We start from the raw sequence: 12261 nt of genomic DNA on the forward strand, positions 1-12261 counted from the left end.
TTGAGGCAAGCTTGATTCGATTATTTGGAGTTTTGGAAATCATCCATCTGATTCCTAAAAAAGATCTAAGTCTGGGGGAGTAGCTATTTACAACAATGGAGAAAGATTATGCAACAACATTTGGCAAGGAGAAGTGACTGAAAAACTGCGGACATCAACAGGTCCACTCTCTCTTGTGGTTTTGCATAATATCTTGCATTCTCCAGATCTTTAGGTAACCCGAAACACTTTAACTCCACCACTTAAATAGCTCTTAATTACCAAACGCCGTCTATCCTGAATGATGTCTTTAATGAGAATTCACTATGCACTTAATGAATGTAAAGAGCTGGTTTACTGGAAGTTAGATCTAAGTGTGTAGATTTTTGCATGATGGATCAACGTACTAGTTATGTTTGTATTTTGGTGAGAATTTTCTAGACTAGATCCAGATAGATGTTTTACGATAGATTATGGTTTAGAAGGATGGTCACTGAGATATAGTTTAGTTCCTGCGGGTTTTTAAAGATTCTTTCCTAGCTTGATCTATGCTTTGTTTGAGGACAAACAAAGGTTTAAGTCTGGGGGAGTTGATAACACCGGATTTTGACCATTTTTATAGATCGTTTTAATATCTTATGCAGGTGTTTAAATCTGTTTTCAATGGTTTTTAAGTGATTTCTATGTTTTAGAGTTTTAAAAGACTTTTCAGGAAACTTGGACTAAAGATGTGAAATTTGGAACAAATGAGCAATTTTCGATAAATGCAGACCGTTAGAAGTATGGTACTCGATGGAGACTTTCTCACCGTCTGATCATCCCCAAAATTTGAGACACCATATAAGAGACAACCAGATTTCTAATGCAATTGGTTTGGAGACAATCCAACGGTTAGATCTTCAGATAATTCTGATGCACTAAAGACAGAAAATGCAGTCTCGAAGGAGAGCATAGGCCGCGACCGCGGCCAGACCATGATTCCCCGCGGTCAGGAACACCGCGACCGCGGCTAGACAACGTTGACGTCCGAAAGTGACCTAATTCAAGCCCAAGTTCAGCCCACTACTTATTCTTCAAACCCTAGACGTTTCCAACGAATTAGAAGACTATATATACTCGTTTTAGGTCATTCTAATGACCAAGTCGTGGAGAGAGAGCAGAGAGGAGCCGCATAACTTCGGAATTGCCGTCTTCGGGAGAAGAAGGAGTCGCCGAAGGAGCCACCATCGATCTCCATCTTCATCCTCGTTCTTCGTTCTTTACCTTTCTCTTATTTAATTTCCAGCAAACTACAATACTTCTGTGATGTTTTTATACACTATGATTGAGTAATTCCCTTGTTGGGTTTTAAGGGATTTTTCAAAGGGATTCATGGATTGATTTCTGGTTTGTTAGATTAGGGTTTATCTTTAGAGTTCTTCATCTAAATTTGCGTTTCGTTTATGTGGCTTGGATCGATCATCTAGCTACTGCGATTAGGTTGATTTACTCATCGAAAGTGTTGTTGAATCGATTAACCCTATTTAGATGAACAAATTCTCTTAGACGGTGTGAGTTGATCTAAAGCGTTTTATAAAATTATCAAACTAATTTGTCTAGAAACTTAGAGAACTGAATGGGAGTTTAGTAAATCTGAGTGAATTGATTTGTGATTAATACTAGATGAGCAGGTTAGTCTGGGTTTGATTTCAGGAACAATCTATTGAAAACTCTATGTTTAATTCTCTTGTTAGCTAGTCTATGATTCCCGGCGAATTCTCTAACGCCCAACACCTTCTCGTATTGATTTGATCTTATTGTTTACTAGTTTTTAAATTTATTATTTTCTATTTTCGTCACTGTTCACAACCCCCAACCAAAAACCCATATTTTCATCTTAGCTCAGTTCTCATCTCAAGTAAACTCGTATTGCAGTTACTTGGTCTTCAGTGGATCGACCCCTAAGTACTACAACGTACATCTGTGCGCTTGCAGAAAACTAGGGTTAAAAACTGAGCACATCAGGAAGAACAAGACAAAAACCAGTGTAGCATTCGGCAAAACGAAAGGGAGCTGCAAACCCTAACCTTCAAGATCGATGACTTGGATAAGGAGCTGAACGAAAGGAAAAACCAGACCTACGACTACACATTGGAGCTGTGGCAAGACGTAGCAAAGGTTGAAAACAAGACAGAAGAGCTTTATGCTACTTTAGACAAAGTTGTCTATGCTTTGGATGAAGTAGAAGAGAAAGTTGAAAAACTTTCTAAAGATCATAAGGAGTGTGATCTGAACTCTGGAATCATGATTTGGATACCCAAGACGAGCCTGACAACCACTAGAAACAAGAGAACAACAATGAAGAAGAAGAGATTGCAGAAGCAAGCATGGAGAGCCAGAGGGAGCTGACTTCGGCTGTGAGCTCCTCACCCGCGGCCAGAGCCACTCCCACCACGGCTCCGAGCTCCTCACCCGTGGTGGAGCACTACTTCTCAGACTGGGAGAGTTTTCAACCTCTTTCTGAAGCTTGTTCATCAGAAAACCGACCTCATGTGACCAGACCTAGGTTGTTTGATCAAGTTGTCTTCTCAATCACTGCACAAGCATCAAATGAAAAGGAAGAATCCAACACTTATGCATCTTGCAACATGGTTTACACCTGTGACAATGAACTTCAAGAGCAATTCTCAGAAGATGAAGAGTATGGTTTGTTTGTAAAAGATCCAAACCCTGGGGACGATTCATCTGATGACAACACAGAACCAATAACCAAGAGCATATCCAGAGAGAGACTGATCAAATTTAACAAGTTTGTGAAGTCCATTCCTCTCTATCTCGCAATTCAATGATGTCTGGAAGCAAGGCCGCCTTCAAGTCTTCTTTAGATACAGCAAGGAGACTAAGGAGAACGTGTCTACATATTTCAGATGAGCCAGGTATCTATCTTTTCCTAGATCATTACCTGATGCAGCTGTTTACAGGATCCATCTCAAAGATCCCCAAGAAGCCAGTGATTACACAAACAAGATCAGCAAAGAAGTACTTGAAGAGTTCAACCAAGTAGTTCAGACCCTGCCAGAAGGAATTTCGTTTGCCAAAGCATGTAGAGACTACATGATCGGCCACTTCTTTTGTGACAGCAAAGAGTTAATCCAAGAGATGAAAGACTTGTTCACACACGCCCAAGAAGGTATACCAGTTCGAACTTTGCACAAAGTTCAAGACAAAGGTCAGTTTCTTATCTCTTGTGACATTAGAGGTGAAAGATTCCTCAATATTCTTTGTGATTCTGGAGCTTGCATTAACCTGATGTCCAAAGCACATGCTTTGAGACTTGGCATTAAGCACATCTCAAGTACCAGGACAAAGACTAGCTTAGCAGATGATTCAAGTGCAACACCAAGAGGGATAGCCAGAGGCATTCCTCTAAGGATTGGAGATTGCATTGCACCTGTCGATTTATACATAGTGAATACCAAATATCACTCTTATCCAGTTATTCTTGGATGGCATATCTTAGCAACTGCTGTAGCCATCATGGATTGGCCCAACAGGCGACTTTCCTTTGCCAATATCAACAAGGACATCTTCTATGAAGCTACACCACTTAAGAGCAAAAGAGGAGAGCAAATAGCCCAGGCATTTGCAAGAAAAACTCTGGAGTGATGAAGAACCTGCAAGACTGAACACGAGGATTTTGAAAAGGACTTGTCTTAGGAAAAGATCCTATTTGAACTAAGTCTTTTTCTTTGCAAAGTCTAGCTAAAGACTATAAACCAAAGCGCTTGATGGGAGGCAACCCATTTTAGGTACTTATTTGTTTTTGTTTAAGCTTTCTTTTTCTATTAAAAGTTTTGTTTTTCTTATTTTAAACAGGCCTTAGTATGCTATAAAAAATAAATAAAGAGAGAAGAAAAGGGGCTGACCGCGGCCAAAAGAGGTTCGGCCGCAGCCAGCAGAAGTTTTACCGCGGCTGCGACGTCCTCAACCGCGGCCGGCGCGCGTCCTACTGTGGCCGGGATGTCTTCATCCGTGGCCAGCACATCCGGCCACCTCGGCCACTTCCATCCACCCTTGGCCACATCTGTTCCACCTTGGCCATTTCCATTTCATCCTTGGCCACTTTCACCACCACCACCACCTTGTTCAAATCAGTTTTGGATCTCTAACATCCAAGTTTGATCAAGCATCACCACCACCAGGTAAGTTTTCTTTTCTTTAAACTTTTTAAAATTTTTACATACTCTATTTCTCATCCTTGCCTGATTTATTTCACACTGGAGGCTGTGTGATTTAAGTCTGGAGGAGGATTTCATCCCTTTCTAACCACTTTTTCTTGCATGAGCCATTGCATTCTGCATTGTCTTTAAAATTTTTCAAATTTTCGATTTTCTTAAACCTTTTCAAAGTCTTTTTGAGTTTTAAAAAGTGTTTCAAAGGTCAAAAACATTTTGAGGGAATAATGACAAAATCGATGATGATAACCAACCTGTTTGCTTCTACACCAATCACTCATAATAGCTCTTTCAAGGACTTCTATTCATGAAAATCTTTTCTGCCAGGATATACTACCTCATTTTACTTAGACTTAATCTTGACATCTAATTTTCTCATCAATGGTTTTAAGAAAGCATCATGATATACATCTAGGACATCTTTTCCTTATTAATACCACTCTTTGTTGTCCTAGATGGCCAGTTTATCTTTAGCTGGTACCACACCCTTAACCCAAACATTCATATTCAAACCTCATGCATTCTCTCTTAGATTTATATTGACAGATATGTGCAAAAACGCCAGAGAGGGAGGAACAACATAGCTTTCAGTTACTCAAGAGAAAGATTTCCATGAATTATCAAAGGCAAAACATTTGATAACAACATCCCTAAATTTAAAAGTAAACATAACAACAATGAATAATACTTATAAAAATGAATTTGTATAACATATTGATGTGAGTGCAGTGGGCAACACAAGTTTTACCCTAGACAAGCTGCAAGTGCACAGCAAACACAATAGTACTTAGGGATTGAATCCACAGGATCTGTGTGTTGAGGACTCCTAACTGATGCTAAAAACAATCGTAAACCTAATCTAATAAAAAGGGTTTTTGGTTTGTCACTAAATCTAATCATGTAGAGAATTAAAAAGAGCTTTAAGTAAAAATCGGTTGAAAAACAGTAAGGAAAAAGCGCTGGGCTCAAGGTTCATCTTTAGGGTTCATGTTCTAAAACACAAGGAATTTAGGCAAGGATTTTCTATGACTCTGAAACTAGGATAGACACATGTAAGATTAGCCAACTCTCGTCACCATAATCATCTAATCACTTGTTCATGGCAGAACAAGATCATGCTTTGTAGATCGGAATCCATCTCTGCTTACGTATCCTCCGTAGGTAGTTTTCGTCTCTTACGACGGGGAAGTCCATAAGATCCAGTTCAGGAAACCCAGATACAACACTCTCGTGGCTCGGATTAAACCTAGGATCAGATTTTGGGTAATTAATCCAGAATTACCGCTTTGAGATTTGGATGAATGGGAGAATCATGATAAAAATCGAAATCCTTTTTCCTAAAAACCTAGATGTCATTCGAACATGGGGTCCCTTTGGATTACCCTTTCACTCATTCGAACATGGGGTCCCTTTGGATTACCCTTTCACCCAACTAGGTGACTACTCAGACATGGCTGAGGTAGACATCATCATCGGTTTAGAACTAAGAAGAAGAAAAGTAAAAGAAACAAAGTTGCAGAAAAACTTCTCTTATTGAAGACAGAATGGCGATGGAGAGCTTCTACAAATGCATAAAAATAAAACCTAAAACTACAAATGAGTTCTCTTTCAAAGAGAAGAAAGAGGCTCTCTTACAAAAGACCTAAAAATGAGTATTTATAGTGTTTCTCCAAGTCTTGGGCGTCTAGGTCTTGTAAAATGGGTGCAGGATGTGTTTTGGGCCTTAGTTGGGCTCCTGAGGTTCGGACATAGGTCCACCGGGGGTGAAACCTCCTGAGCCGCGGTGGGAAGAAGGCTGGCCGCGGGTGAAAGCACTTGTGCTTGACTGGGCTTGTGTTCATCGGCTCTCAGTACATTGATGACATCTTGAGATCTAACCTTTGGATTGATTTGATTCTAAGTGTGTTGGAACGCTGGTTGTCTCCTCTATAATGTCTCCAAATTTGGGGATGATCAGACGGTGAGAAGGTCTTCATTAGTTGTCAAACTTCTGACGGCCTGAATTTATCCAAAAATGTACTTTTGCTTCAAAATGGACTCCAAAGTCCCAAGTTTCCTAAAAAGCCTTTTAAAACTCCAAAACATGGAAATACTTAAAAAACCTTTAAAAATGAGTAAAAACACCTCCATAAGATAATGAAAGTGATCCATAAAAATGATCAAAATCAGGTGTTATCAACTCCCCCAGACTTAAACCTTTGTTTGTCCTCAAACAAAACCAAAGATCTGAACCAGGAAAAGAGGTTTGAAAGTCGCAGGAACTAACAAAATCTCAGAGACCATGCTTCTAAACCAGAGTTAGTCATTATGCTCAAATCAAGGATAGTCTAGAAAATTCTCACCAAAGCACAAGCATAACTAGTCCGTTGTTCCGCTATGCGAAAGTCTACACACTTAAACCTATCCTCTAGTCAACTAGCTCTTAACATTCATTTATAGGTTCCAGTTGTTCTCATCAAAAGGAGTTTAGCAAGGCAATCAAGGCTAGGTATTCAAAATGGCTGTTTAGAAGGTGAGGCTTTTAGTGTTTAGGGTTATCTTTTTCTGGAGAGACAAGACATTATGCAAAACAGCAAGAGAGGATGAAGCTGTTGATATCCACAGTTTCTAGTCACATTCTTCTTGCTTTAAAATTCTTGATCTCCCTTCTTCAGGTTCTCCTCATAACTTCCCCAGACTTAGGTTTTGTCTAGGTTTTAAAACCAATGCTCACAAATGAATACTTGCAGCCTTTGCTTCAAATAATTTCGGCTACCCTAGACTCTTTAGGCTTTTAGTTTCCTTTCATTTCATTCTTTTTCTCTTTTTTTTGATTTTTTTTTTTGCAGAAAGGGGAAACCGCCTTTGAATTGAGAGTCTTAGGAAGCACGAAATTTACCTTTAAATTCAAGCTTTTTGAGGCACCATTGAGCTTTGATAGATTCTTGATGCTCCACTTTCCCAAATTTCTTCAGTCTTTCTCTTCAGTGACTGAAAACCATGTTACTCCTCTCTTTCCGGCGTTTTTGCACATATCTGTCGATATAAACTAAAGAGAGAATGCATGGGGTTTACACATAAAGGTTTGGGTAAAGGGTGTGGTACCAGCTAAAGATGAACTAGCAATATAGGAGAACAAAGAGTGGTAACAATGATCAAAAGATGTCCTAGATGTGTATCATGATGCCTGCTAAAACCAATGATGAAAAAATTAGATGTCAGGATTATGTTCACGTGAAATGAGCTAGTCTATCCTGTCAGAAAAAGTCTCCATGAATAGAAATCCTCTGGTGGGAGTTCGTAGTGCAAGTACTCTAGCTACCGCCTAGTCTAGTACTAGACACAAAAGAAACTAGCATGAAAAGTCTAGAAGCACATGGGTCTTACTCATCACAGTTTTGTGTCAAACATTCCTGAAAAATACTCAATGTCTTTTAATAAGCAAAAAAAAATAATTTAAAATTGCAGAAAAATATAAGAAACAAAGAAAAATAGATTAGTACGGATAGACATCCTCCCTCAGATTTAAATCACACTGTCCCCAGTGTGAAAAAGTTGGTGAGAAGATGGTGAAATAAAAGCAAAAGAGTCTAAAATAAAAGAAAAGAAAAATGGTGATAGAACCGTGGGTGTGATGTGGTGATGGATAGGAGCCTATGTCTCATGGTTGTCATCTGTCTTTGTAGATGAGGAATCATCATCAAACCAGTGGTTCTTCAGTAGTCTCTTCATGCGCCTGTTGATCTTCTCTTGCTGGTCAAGCTTCTTCTTCAAAGCTGCAAAGTCTGCATCAATCCTACTGGATGCTCTGAGATGAGAAGAACTGGCTCTAAATGAAGATGGTGCAGGCTGAAGTCTCCTGCTGTTTCCAGCTACCTCTCTCTTGGCTTTTGCAGCCAAAAATTGCTTCATGATCAGAGGTAAGAGTGGCAAAATGGTAGAAGTCGCTAGTCTCTGGTTTCCATCCTGGGTCTGAACCATCTCGGAGACGGGGCATTGAATTCGATGGTAGAAGTACCCTGTACTCGGTGGAACTGGTGGAGAACATGTAAGCAAATCCAATTGGGTCCATCTTGGCCCTGGTGATAGTCCTGTCTCTAGAGAACTGAGAGAGATCAAACCAATCCTCTCTAAGAGGTGTCTCAGCTGAAAGATCAACTCATGTTGCTATCATAAGCGAAGTAATGATGCTCCCAAAAGCTGGTGAGTAGTCCTGAAAATAAGATGCAAGCATCTCATGCTTAACCTTCACTAGGTTCCTTGCAATGATACAAGCAAAGCAAGGAAACCTGGGGTGATCTGCGAATGGTAGCTGTAGTGTCACCAACTCTGGCTTAAGAACATTTGCTTGGTTGGCTCGGAAAAACACAGTGTGTGCTAGTAGCTTATGCACATAGCGGACAGCAGGGTGAGATAGTAATGAAGCCTTGGACCTTCCTTTGTCATAAACTCCATAACCCATCAGCTTCCAAAGATCCTCATCTGGATCCTTCTCCAATGCAATCTCATCACAATAAGGCAACTTCAAAGCATCACATATCTCTAAGATGGTAAGAGAGTAAGGATGGCCTCCAATGGAGAAGGAGAGTGTGCCATCTAGAGCTCTAGGAGTAGCTCTCTTCTTGTAGCTCAAAGTTGCTGATGCAAGGAACTCCTTGGTGTGGTTCTCATAGGTCTGAATGTTCTGCTCCATGAATGATCTTATTCCAAGCCTATCAAGATACCATATTACATCTTCTCTGATTCCAAGCATCTCAAGAGCTGAGTAGTCAATTTCTGGAGTTGGCTTGATCTTCAGCTTCTCAAGCTGTGCCAAGTAATCGATGTCTAGGTCAATGGCTTTGCCAACAAACTTCACTTTCGGCTTAGAGGAAGACTTGACTCTTCGAGGGAAAGATAGCTGAGTGGAGGTCTGCTCAATCTCTCCTGAAAAAATTATTCTTTGCGCAGCAATGAAGGTTGATAGAGGTTCATCTTCACTCAGTTGTGTCTTGTTCAATGCATCATATGTCTCCTGCGAATGGGGCTTTTTCGCATGAGGTCTCGTCTTGGTTAGAATCAGTCGAACTTAAGAGAGATCCATGACCTGCAAAAATGAGATTCTCAAGACAAAGGATAAATCAAGCTGCGGTATCGATTTTTTATGAATAAGGTGTTTATAGAGATATCACAAACATAGTATCATGACAAACAAGCTGTAAATGCATCAAACATTACAAAATCTGAGAATTTCTGGTCAAGTTCGATATACTGATGTTCAACACATGAGATTTCTAAATAAGGATGATGTTTTATGCTCACTCACATGTAATATACTCTGATTTTCTATCAACAAGAACCAAACAATCCAGATTTGCAAAGTTGAACCAAACAGATCTCCAAATTTCGATTTGCTCAAAGTTCAAATCTCAGATTTTCGAAAATTTCAAATCTCCATGGTCTAAGTGTTTAATCATGCAATTAAACTACCCAGTAGTCTAGCCTTAAGTCCAAAGACAGTTTCCAATCATCTTTAGGTGAATTTCTATTCATTCTAACAAAACCCTAAATTTGAGTTCTTAAGAAAAAGTGAGAAATTTGAGGTCATACATTGACGAAAGTGTTATGTGATGATAGATTTGAAATCTCCTTGGAAAAAAAGTGAGAAATGTTCGAAAATTTGGAAAGCATTTGTCAAGTTTGAAATCTGTCTTTTTCTCTAGATCTCCAAGCTTGTTGGGGAAGATAAAGAGAAAAGACATTTTTGATCTTTTAAATCCTCTTTTTCTTTTAAAAAGGAGTTTTTCCTAAGAAAAAATTTATTTTTAAAAGTTTAGAGGACTTACCTGGCGTGTTTAACACGGAAATTATGTTTCGGGAACTTCTCGGTTAAATCTCGTAGTAAAACGGGGAATTGAAGTTCTGGTTTACGGGTTACAGGGAAAACTCACCTGGGAGCCAAAACAGGGCCGGCCGCAGGCCAGGCGCGCACGCCCGCGGTAAGGACGAGTCGGGCCGCGTCTGAAGTGATGCGGGCCGCGGTAAATGATGGGTCGGCCACGGCTGGGTTGATCGCGGCCTCGGGAAATGCTTCCGGGAGTTCTCGGTTTCTCCCATTTTCCTGCTTTTTTCATCCTATCTTTTTGTATTTTCTATTTTTTGAATGTTTTTGGTTTTTCTGGGTTTTATGAAAGCCTGAAATGCATAAAAAGAAAAGAAATCAAATAGAAAAGAAATAAAAAGAAAAGAAAATCATACCAAATGGGTTGCCTCCAATTAAGCGCTTTTGTTTAAAAGTCTTTTAGCTAGACTCTTGGCAGGATTAGGATTGAGAAGAAGAGACAGGATCCCTTGAATTAAGAGTCCTTGTGGTCCTTCTTAGTCTGAACTTTGGATTTCGTTCATCTTGAATCACAATCTCTTTTCCTTTCTTAAAGATTTTTGCATCCTTGAGGACATATTTTGTCTTCTCAACAATTCCTTCAAGATTTTTCTCTTTCTCCTTGCTGATATCTGGTGGCACCACTATCTTGATCTTCTCAAATTGCCTAGATGCAAGTGCTTTTAGTTCCTTCTTGTCCTCCCACACCTTCTCCTTGTCCTTGTCTTTCTGATTTGGAGCTGGGTCTGGTGTGGTCTTATAGAACTTTTTCCTGTCCACATTTAAGAAAACTAAACAGCAATTTGCATGGTCAATAACAGCACCTACAGTGGCTAAGAATGGGCCACCAAATATCAAAAGTCTGTCTTTGTCCTTGTCCATCTCCAAAACTTGAAAATCGGCTGGGATTGTTTTGTTTCCAATGATCAGTGGCAAGTTCTGTTCTCTTTTGAGATGAATCACTAAAGATTATCCTTACTAGAGGTGGGACAAATGTACCTATACCAAGTTTCTCAGCAACAGATTTTGACATGACATTCACATTAGCACCAGAATCACATAAACAATCTGAAAATTCAATTCCAAAGATTGAACAGGTGAATGAGAAACGCCCTGGATCCTTAGACTTTTTGAGTCTTTGGTCAGGCAAGCGTTTGTGTACCTTAACTGGAATGACTCGGCTTCTCTCATGCTCAGTTTCAGAATCCTTTATGAGAGGTTCAGGCGTCAATCTCCCCTTAGAGTCTGCGACAGGTTCTTCCTCCAAACTGTTGTCATAGCATTGCAGAACTTATTTGGGTTATCTTCTACTCTTCCTGGTAAAACTTCTGGTTGTCTCTTCATTGAATCTGAAGTTTTACCTATCTGATGTTCCAACTTCGTGACATGGGTCGCAAGAGATTCGAACTTCCCATTCAAGTCATTGTAAATACAATCGATCTTCACCCCCATTTCCCTGAATGACTTCTCATTGCCTTGAGTAGTCTGCATCATAGTTTGTTCAGCGATTTTACCTGATTACTTAGCTGGGAAAGGGTTGCTTCTAATGAGCTGGTCTGTGCTTGTTGAGGATTGAATGCTGGTCTTTGTTGGAAGTTTCCTCCTCCACAGTTTCCACCTTGAAACTTGTTTTGAAAACTCCTTTGCTGCTGCGGATAGGGCTGATTCTCGGCTCCTTGATTTCTGTATGAGAGATTGTTGAAGTTGGCACCAGAGTTCCTGAAGTTTTTGTTGAAAGCTGGACTAAATCGATTATGATATGTCTGGGCTCCCATAAAACCGATTTCTTCCTCTTGGTACATGCCATCTTCTTCATATCTTCCATCTTCCTCATTTCCTACAGCAGTATCACAAGCATGTATATTCTTATTTTGATACTTAAGAAGTTGACTTACCATGCTTTTTAGCTCAGCAATCTCTCTTGATTCATGACTAGTTATAGTCTTCTTTGATCTGTCATACTCAGGGTTGTTTTTGCTGTTAGCTACAGCCAGATTTTCGATGAGTGTCTCCCTTGTGGTATGGTTTTTGAACTGAAATCTCCATTGCTGGCAGTGTCAAGAGAAAGTTGATACTTCTGCCGAAGTCCTCTGTAGAAGGTGCTTAGCAGGTTTGCTCCAGAGAAACCATGATGAGGGCAGTCTCACTCATACTCTTTGAATTGCTCCCAGGCTTCATAGAATGATTCTATTGAGCCTTGTTGGAAACTTTGTATCTTGTTTCTCAGCT

At 39.8% G+C, this 12261-nt stretch overlaps 1 non-coding gene across 1 annotated transcript; it reads left to right on the top strand.

The window, feature by feature from the left end:
- Nucleotides 1-12155: 12155 nt before the first annotated feature.
- Nucleotides 12156-12261, top strand: LOC112090051. The gene has a single exon (XR_002901410.1). It is a non-coding gene; the product is annotated as a small nucleolar RNA R71 (small nucleolar RNA).

This window comes from Eutrema salsugineum, unplaced genomic scaffold (genome assembly GCF_000478725.1).
Source record: "Eutrema salsugineum unplaced genomic scaffold, Eutsalg1_0 scaffold_11, whole genome shotgun sequence".
NCBI lineage: Eukaryota > Viridiplantae > Streptophyta > Magnoliopsida > Brassicales > Brassicaceae > Eutrema > Eutrema salsugineum.